The 9,364-nt window shown below is 48.2% G+C and overlaps 1 protein-coding gene across 1 annotated transcript in view; it reads right to left on the reverse strand.

The window, feature by feature from the left end:
* The window catches only part of LOC102386778 (homeobox protein PKNOX2), an 836,464-nt gene extending 836,246 nt beyond the window's left edge, over positions 1-218 (reverse strand). The window contains exon 1 of the mRNA XM_025213523.1: positions 58-218. The gene's annotated coding sequence lies outside the window, so the exon portion shown is untranslated. The remainder of the gene's footprint in view (positions 1-57) is intronic.
* Between the last annotated feature and the right edge of the window lie 9,146 nt (positions 219-9,364).

Consider the following 9,364-nt stretch of genomic DNA (forward strand, 5'->3'; position numbering starts at 1 on the left):
CAGCTCCGGCCGCCCCGAGAGCTGGCGCGACGCGGCTCGCTCTGAATGACAGCTTACCTGCGTGCCAATCTTCATCAGACTGACACCGGCCTGACTGCACAGCCTATACTCACTGCCCGGCCCTGCCCGCGTCACCGGCTCCGCCCCGACCCGCGCACCCCGCCCCCGGGCGCCGCGCACGGCGCCACCAAATCCTACCGTCTCCCTCTAGCGGGCTCGCTGCATCGCGGAGCCATCGGAGGTGCCGACTGTCTCCTTCCAGCGCTCTGATCTTTGGCCTGGACACCGGCCTGACTGCACAGCCTATACTCACTGCCCGGCCCTGCCCGCGTCACCGGCTCCGCCCCGACCCGCGCACCCCGCCCCCGGGCGCCGCGCACGGCGCCACCAAATCCTACCGTCTCCCTCTAGCGGGCTCGCTGCATCGCGGAGCCATCGGAGGTGCCGACTGTCTCCTTCCAGCGCTCTGATCTTTGGCCTGGCGGCACTTGGACTGCGGCTAAATCCGGACCAAGACCGATGCAGCCATGAAGGGGCGGCTGGGAGCCGGATGCGATTGCGCGGGAGTCCTGCAGAGACGCACGGGACTGATTCGGCTCCTTCTTTCAGAGGAAGTCTGGCGCGTCAGCTCCTACAGCCAGGGGTCGGGACCCCTGCTTTACTAGGAGTGCCCGGGATTAGAGCCAGGAGAAGAGGTTCTGGAGGTTGCATATTCTTTGAATCCATGTCTATTTCTAGTCATTGCCAGATAGGCAGTGCAGCGGTCACAGGCTCTTCACAAGGCAATGCTTATTTGATTTTGGCTTAATCCTTTCAAATGGATTTTTAAACCACCACAAAAGAGAAACCTTTGTGATTCTCCTAGATAAAGGAAAAGGCTCTTTTTTAAACAAAGCACCCAGCTTGGATTTGAACTACTGGCCAAAAGAGCATTATTTTATTCCTTGCTTCATGTAAAATGATATACTGGAATTATAAAAGTTGAAGACTCTGTCAGAGAAGAGCCCAAATAGGAGCTAGTAAAATTATTCCAGGATTTGATCTTTCAGAGAAGCAACAAAGATGATTACACAGACAGGACCTGGCATATGTGTTCATTTTAGAAGTGATAGTGATCTCCTTCAAATCCTACTGTGGTGGGCTTGCTGCTGGGAAGGGCTCTGAGGGATTGGTGGGATGTTCCCCCCAATCAGGTGATGGCAGGGGAGAGGCTTGCCCCGCCCCTACCCAGGGCAGACCTGAGAGTGGACTAACCCCCTCCCTCTCTGATTGGTCAGTTTACAGTCTGGGGGGCAGAGCCTCTGGAGGGAATAAAAAGGAAGCATGGGGCTGGGTGCACAGCTGGGAGGGGCCAGAGGCGACTTGGGTCTCCAACGGCCTAGAGGAGGCGGAGTAAGTGGTTCACAGCCTGTGTGCAGAGGATCCGGGAGCGGACTGAGACCCCCATGCCGCACAAGGCAACTGGGGTCTCCAAACCTTGGTGAAAGACAGGGCCAACTGTGCATGGAGCGGTGCACAGGGCCCTGAGCGGGCCAGAGGCCAGGAGCCCCAAAGCAGCTGAGGGCCCCCCGCTGAGGGAAGTGACAACTCACCCTAGCAGTTGAGGACAGCCTCTCCAGGCCCTTGGAAGAGTGGTGAGTTGCCTGGGAAGGGGATTCCCACAGGGGAGAAGGATCTTTCTCCCATGATGAGCAGTTGGGGTATCTGGGGCTCCCCATTCCCCTTCTCTTGTCTAGGTCCCCTCCTTCTCCTGAGGCATTGCTATTGTTTTAATATAGTTTATTGGGGTTTTTTTCTTCTTTATTCCCCCTGGGCCCCACACGTCATATCTTGTGAACCCTATGCCTCACGTTTTGTAAAGTGGCATTCCATTAGAGTATAAGATTTGCATGACTTCTAATGAGACTCTTGCTTTGATCCCCTTTTTGATTCCTCACCTGTATATAGTGTTCGCATTGCCCTGTATATAAGCTGTTTTAGCTCCTATATCTTATGGAGAAATATGTTAACCCTATAACTTTCATATCTTATTAAATTTGTACATAGTTAAGCCTTACCACGTGTCCTGGCCTTGCTCTATAAGGGAAGGAGGGAAACTGTGTGCCTCAGGCAGTTTCACCCCTCAGCGCACCTCCCCTGCTAACATTCCCTTCATTTGGAGAGGGGAATACATCATTGGGTATACCACCCGGGTTACACTACCTTAAAACTATCACTTACTGACATGTCCAAAAATGTTGTCATCAGCCTGCTGGAGATCTAAGACCCCTGCCAATATTGCTACTGATAGCCTTTGTCTCTACACTACACACAACAAACTACCCTCTCTGGAGTCTCCGGGACCTCATATCCCTGATGGGCTCAGGTCCCTTCTAATGGGCGTACCTGGCCCTGCTGCTCCATTACCCTCCAGTCTTCCCTACCAGATGGTGGGGGCCTGGGTTAAGACTCTCCTAGCCAGATTACACCAGAGAGGTCACAGGTCTGGCATTTCTTGGGGGCTGCTCCACCACAAACATCCCTGCCAGGCCACCCTTCCCCAGCAGAGTGCAGTTTCAGGTCATGCCCAGGACCAGGAGCCTCCAAACCCCTCTATAGGTCCTGCCCTTACCTCCATGCTGTTTTTGGAGCAGCAGTTCTGCCAGGAGGTGTTGCCTTTTCCCTTCTTGAAAGCACAGAGGCGGAAAGGGATCTCAGAGTCATTATTGACTCCAAGATGAAAATGAGCCGCCAATGCCAGACCGCAGCCAGCAAGGCCAGCCATATCTTGTTGTGCATCCAAAGGTGCATCTCAAGCCGGTCCAGAGAGGTGATACTCCCCCTCTACGCGACTTTGGTCAGGCCGCAGTTGGAGTACTGCATCCAGTACTGGGCGCCACACTTCAAAAGGGATGTGAACAGCCTGGAGACGGTGCAGAGGAGGGCCACCCGCTTGGTGAGAGGGCAGCAGGGCAGGCCCTACGAGGAGAGACTGAAGGACCTGAGCCTGTTCAGCCTCAGCAAGAGGAGGCTGAGGGGGGACCTGGTGGCTGCCTACAAGCTCATCAAGGGGAAATCAACAGCAAATAGGCAGAGCTCTTTTCTCCCCAGCACCACCAAGGGTGATGAGGAACAATGGTCATAAGATGATGGAGAATAGGTTTGGGTTGGAGATCAGAAGGCAATATTTTACAGTTAGGGTGGCCAAAATCTGGAACCAACTTCCCAGGGAGGTGGTCCTCGCCCCTACCTTGGGCAAATTCAAGAGGAGGTTGGACAATCACCTGTCTGGGGTCTTGTGAACCCAGCATTCATTCCTACCTTTGGCAGGGGGTCAGGCGAGATGATCTGTTCAGGTCCCTCCTGACCCTAGCTACTATGAAACTATGAGGTGTTGCTTCCTCCGCATCTGCCAGCAAAGTGCTGCCTCACCATATAAACATTGGGACCTAAAATAGCAGTCCTAATCAAGCACCTGCTGGCTGCCTGTCTCCGGCCTTTAAAGTGGCAAGCACCCAAAGATGCGCTGCCACAGTACTTGTTCAAGGTAGGACAGTTCCTGAATTCTAGGCAGTATTCTTGACAGATTATCACATTGTGTTGATCCTATGCTGCAACATTCCCAAAGCCTCAATTTGTAGCACGGTTCTTGCTACGGTTTTTGTTGTTGTTGTTCGTTTGTTTTTGGTTTGTTTTGTTTTTTTACAAATGACATATTGAGAAACTTAAGAAACTCATGCAAGGTAGAAGATGAAAGGGAAACCCTACAAACAACTTCAAGTGAAAAACACACTAGGATATCAAGCCAATCATCTACTCCAGCAGTTCACTTGAACATGTGAATATTCTGCCAGAAGGGTTCTAATAAGAAGAGACTGTGTCAAGTGTTGTTTGAATCAGCCAATGCAATACACAAGCTGAAAGGGAAGAATGAAGTGTTGCATTGCTGAATTGGTGTCAAAGATCTGATAGTGGTTGAGGCACATTACCATCCTGAATGCAGGTGAGAGGAACAATGGAAGCAACAAGTCTCTCGTTCCCACTCACTTTCTCCTGAAGCGAGAGCATGGCATCAAGCAATTGATGAACTAGATGCTGGTTTTGCACGGAAAAATGTGTACAGTCTGAAAGATATATATATATATGATATATCATATATATCAGTTTTCAGACACACAAATCTGGATGTTAGGGTGAAATTATTCTATCAAGGAGAAGCTCTGGATACATTTCCACCAACATACGACCCCTTGTGCACCATGTATATAGAACCAATTATCAAAGTCTCATTTGGTGAAGTGCACTTGAACCTAATCCACCATTGCCATCACCTAACTAGAGTGATTGGTAAGCTGAAAATGATGGTTATGTTCTTATCAAACCATTACCAGCAGAATACCTTTGGATAACAAGTTGCAAGTGCAACACAGAATTCTGTGGATCAGCGGGCTCACACAAGCATGCATTCCTGGGTGCAAGTCCTATGACATAGCATGTTGTAATCTGTATAATAATTACAGGGATTCAGAAAAAGGGCTTCAAGTGATAAAGAGATCTGAAAAACTGCAAGTATCCATTGTATTAATGTTATATAAACTGTTGTATTATCATTAGAGTACCATTGGATTAGACCATCACATTTTCCTATAGCCTTGGGCCAAACATATGTCTGTGTGTTTCATTACTATTGATTTATGTATTATTCATATCTGTCTTATCTGCATTCTGATTTTTTTTAAATGTATTCTCTTATTTACTACAACTTGAACAAGTAGGGTGGACTGAATTATAATGTTTTCAGTACTGTAGGCCATCTATTCAATTCTAGAGTATTCACTTGACTACTCTAACACCAGCATTTCCTTTTTGGACACCATGATCAATATCCAAGATGGTAAAATTCAAACCACCATATATAAGAAACCCACAGACCAACATACATATCTACACAGAACCAGCAATCACCCTAAACACACCAAGAAACCTGTAACTTACAGCCAAGCTCTCCAGTACCACTGAATTTGCAATGAGAATGCCCATGATTGCCACCTCACAAATCTCAAAGGGGCCTTCAGCCAACAAGGACACTCCTCCAGAGACAGAGATCACAGTTTTGAAGGAGCCACCAACCCCCACAAATCGCACACCATTAGTTATGACATATCACCCTTCCCTGGAACCTACACAGAAAATCCTCAAACAATTGCAACCCATACTAGAAGAAGACCCCATTCTGAAAGAGATCTTTCCAGAACCACCCATTTTAGCCTTTAAACAAGCACCAAACCTCACTAACTTCATTATCAGAAGCAAACTCCCTAAGACCCAAACCACATCCAATGGATCCAGATCATGCCAGGACAAGAAATGCAAAACCTGCCAACACTTCTCCACCAACCCCACAATAACTACACCCCACAACAGAACCATCACCATCCCCGGATTTTATACCTGCACCTTCAGAAATGTCCTATATCTCATCCAGTGCACCAAATGCCCTGATAGAAAATATGTACGAGAAACCAAACAATTGCGCACCAGAACGAACACACACCAAAAATCTATCAAAGACAAGAATACCCAACTACCTGTGGGGCACACTTCTCACAAGACAATCACTCTCTCTCCAATCTCTCAGTTCTAGCCCTCAAAAGGAACTTACAAAGCACCTTTACTAGACGAGCCTATGAACTTAACTTCATAAATGTACTGGATACAAAAAGTCATGGACTCAATATAGACATTGGATTTATGATGCATTACAACCTGGCTGACATGACCTGACCTCTTACATTCTTCTTTTCCCCCCCACCTCTTCTCCCCTCCTCCCCTTCTTTTCTGCCTTTTGTCTTCCTGATTTCCAACCATTTCCTTTTTCTTTGAGAGCCTCTCTTTTACCTTGTACTGTTATCACTAGTATTTTCTTTTGGCCTTTCCCCCCCCTGCTTTCTTCCCCATCTCTTCCCTGTTTTGCCTTTTGGTTTTTCTAATTTCTACCTATTTATATTTTCACTAACATCCTGTCTTACTTTCTGCATCCCTCATTCTTGTTTTCCTGATCTACTAATTCCTTTTTCACTGACAACTTCTTTCTACCTTGTATTCTATCACTGCTTTCCCCCTTTGGCCTTTTTTTCCCTGCCTGCTTTTCCCTCCCTTTCCTGCTTTACCTTTTGTCTTTGTTATTTCTGCCTATTTACATTTTCACTGACATCCTGTTACACTTTTAGCTTCCCTCATTCCTTGGAGTCTCAGACCAGCAGAGACTTCCTATGCTGGAAGAAGGGTAACTGCTCCCAAAAGCTTGCCTAAAACTTTTTTTCCAGCTACTCAGTTGGTCTAATAAAAGATCTCTCTCAAAGAACCTTGCCTACGGTAGGCCTTCTATGAAATTTGTAGTTATAGAATTTGTGAGGTTTTAGTATTTGAGTATTGTTTACTAGGTTTTTCAGTTACATTGAGTTGATACATATATGCTACTGTGTCAGTTATCTTGAAATCTAATATGGCTACCATTTGGAAATGTTACAATTCATCTTCTCAGTTCACACAATGTTAGTTTCATCACTGGAATTATTTTTCTAACTCTATGAGGGCTGAATTGACAAAACATGAATTCACTGTAGCCATCTTGGATTCCAATATGGCCACTACACACACTACTTGGCAGATTGCCAACGTAACTTTTCTGACATGGGTTGACCACCTCTTCCTAAAACATACTGCTGCCGTGTATGGCAATGAGTTGCCTACAATAATAAAGTCTATTATTGGTCATTTTTATGCCCTGCTGCAGGGTGATAACTGTTATTGGATCAACTATGTAGTTGTGATAACATTAAACAAGCTTTCAAATGTAAGACATTCTTCGTCAGGTCCCTGATGTCCCCAAGAAATCCTTGTCTCTTGCAGGGGTTTCTTAAGCCTTCCTCAAGAGTATTGGGTGCAGCCAAGGCTGGGGATTGAGACTGAGTGTGCCAGTGCTTCTGCTGAGACTTAAACCCAGAGGTTCCTGGCTAGAAGATCTTGCTCCTTCCCTCAGGGTCAGACCAATCACTATATTTGGGGACAGAGAGAAATTTTACCTCATGGTCAAATTGGTATGGACCATGACAGTTTTTGCTTTCCTCTAGAGAGGCGATCTAGCATGGCCTTGTTTCTGGGATCTCTTGAGTACATATTAACCTTTATAGCAACAGAACATTGGCTGGCATGGTCCTTCTGCTTTACCTGTGGCTCGTTAGGATTTTATGTGTTGTGTTGTGTCAGGTCAGCTATGTAGTTTTGCTAAGAGGTTAGACAGTGGATATGTATGGGATTGTTTGGATACACATGATCCTGCCTCAAGCAGGGGCTTAGACTAGATAACCCTCTCTATGACTTATAACCTTCTGGTTTGTAGAATGTCTAGCATAGATGGCTTTCTATCCATGATTAGAAGCCTACATCTACAGTAATACAATTCATCATAATATTTGGTAACAGAATTAACAATTATTAAGTACAAAGCAAATCAAGATAAAGTTCTTTTCACAGTGTTCATATCAGTTTTGTTATTATGTTAAAGTGAAGTACATATGCCAAGAAGTTGCAATGGGTATCTTTTTAATAACTATATATATTTTTTACAAAGTTGTGCTCATTGAATAACACCTATCAAATAATCTATCTGATGCTGTAGGAGGATCGTGATGTTTCCTGGTGGTCATGTAGCTCCTACCCCCTGTCTTCTCAGGGTACTCTCCCTTTTCTCTGTCCTGCCACGCCTTGATGGAATTATTTCTATTGTTTTAGTCCCCCTTGACTTTAGCCTGCTCTGGCTTCAGCCTCCTGCTGTCTGAGCCCATGGCTCCATACAGTTGGCTGTGCCTCTGTCCCAGCCTTCATTCTTCTAGGTCCCTAACCCCAGGCTGGGCCACTTCTGCTGGCCTTGGCTCGTCCAGCCTTGGCCTGCACCAGACCGTAGCCCTCTGGGTTGTCTGACCCTAGCCTTAGTCCTCCTGGCCTTGGCCTATCACAGTACACCAGCCTCAGCCCTGTGGGTTCCTGAATCTAAGCTAGGCTGTCTGCGACTGAATGCCCACCAGACACCCCTCTGTGGCCTCCATATCCCCCACCCCTGTGGCCACAACTCAGTTCTCCAGTTCGTAATCCAAATGTAAACACAAGACCACTAGCTGTATAACAAAACTCTCCCAGTTCTATGTTAATAAGTTTACAAGTCCCCTTAAGTCTTTCCGTGCAGCTTTCAGCTTGGGTGCTGCTCAGTTCCTCTCCTGCAGCCATCCTACTCAGGAACTCCTGGTCTCAGGCACTGATCTTATGTACCTCCCCAAGCCCCACCCCTTCCTGTTAGGTGGTGCTCCATTGGGTTTCCATTTTGGTGAAGCTTAGTAGGCCTAGTATGGATCCGGATTCAGCCAATTCAAAGGACAGTGATTCAATTCAGATCACTGTCCTGAACTGATTCAGCTGAATCAGCTTTGAAAGATTTGGCGCTGATTTGGAGAGATTTGGTGATTCGGATCAGCTGGGGAGAGGCAGGCACAGCTGGGTGGCTGCAGGTTCTCCCGTGGCTCCGCGCGGCGCCCTGTCCGTGCCCGCCCCTGCCTCTCCCGGGGCAGGGGGAGCTGCAGGAGAAGCCACCATGGCTTCCCTGACTGGCTCCATCCCCCACCAGGCTCCAGCCTAATCCTGGCACTTAAAAAAAAAAAAGGGGGGGGGGGGAGAAAAAAAGCCCCACACTCACCAGATGTAACAGGAGCTGTGGGGGCTCTGGGCGCTGGCAGAGCCCCCACAATGCAGTGCCAGTCAGTAGGGGGCAGCGGGGATGGCCCCCCTGCCTGGCACCTGCCCCAGCTCCCAGGTGAATCAAACTGTCAGCTGGGGAATCAAACCTAGGGGCTGGAGGAATGTTCAGGTCCCTGAACGTTCCCAGTTCAGTTCCCCAGCTCCCCAATCTTTCCCCCAGCTCTTCCTGGGGGGCATAGGCCCCCAGATGATGCAGGATGACAGCAGGCTGCTGCTGCCAGCTGGTGATGATAGTGGCTCTGAACTATTTCCCCAGCTGGCAGCAGCAGCCTGCTGAAACCTTGCGCACAAATCCAGGGGCCATACCCCCTGGGAAGAGCTGAGGGAATGATCAGAGAGCTGGGGAATTGAACTGGGAGCTCCAGCTGACAGCTGGAGCTGCCCCAGCTCCCAGGCAGTGTGCAGCGCCCTGCCAAGCCATGCTGCACCTGTGGCATGAGGCAGCTGCCGTGTGGGTGCCAGGCAGAGGGGACTATTCGCACTGCCCTGCACTGTGTGGGGAGGCTCTGCCATGAGACCTCAGAGGCCCTAGTCACCACTGCTGCATCCAGTGAGTGTGGGGCTTTTTTTTTTT

This window comes from Alligator sinensis, unplaced genomic scaffold (genome assembly GCF_000455745.1).
Source record: "Alligator sinensis unplaced genomic scaffold, ASM45574v1 scaffold385_1, whole genome shotgun sequence".
Taxonomy (NCBI): domain Eukaryota; kingdom Metazoa; phylum Chordata; order Crocodylia; family Alligatoridae; genus Alligator; species Alligator sinensis.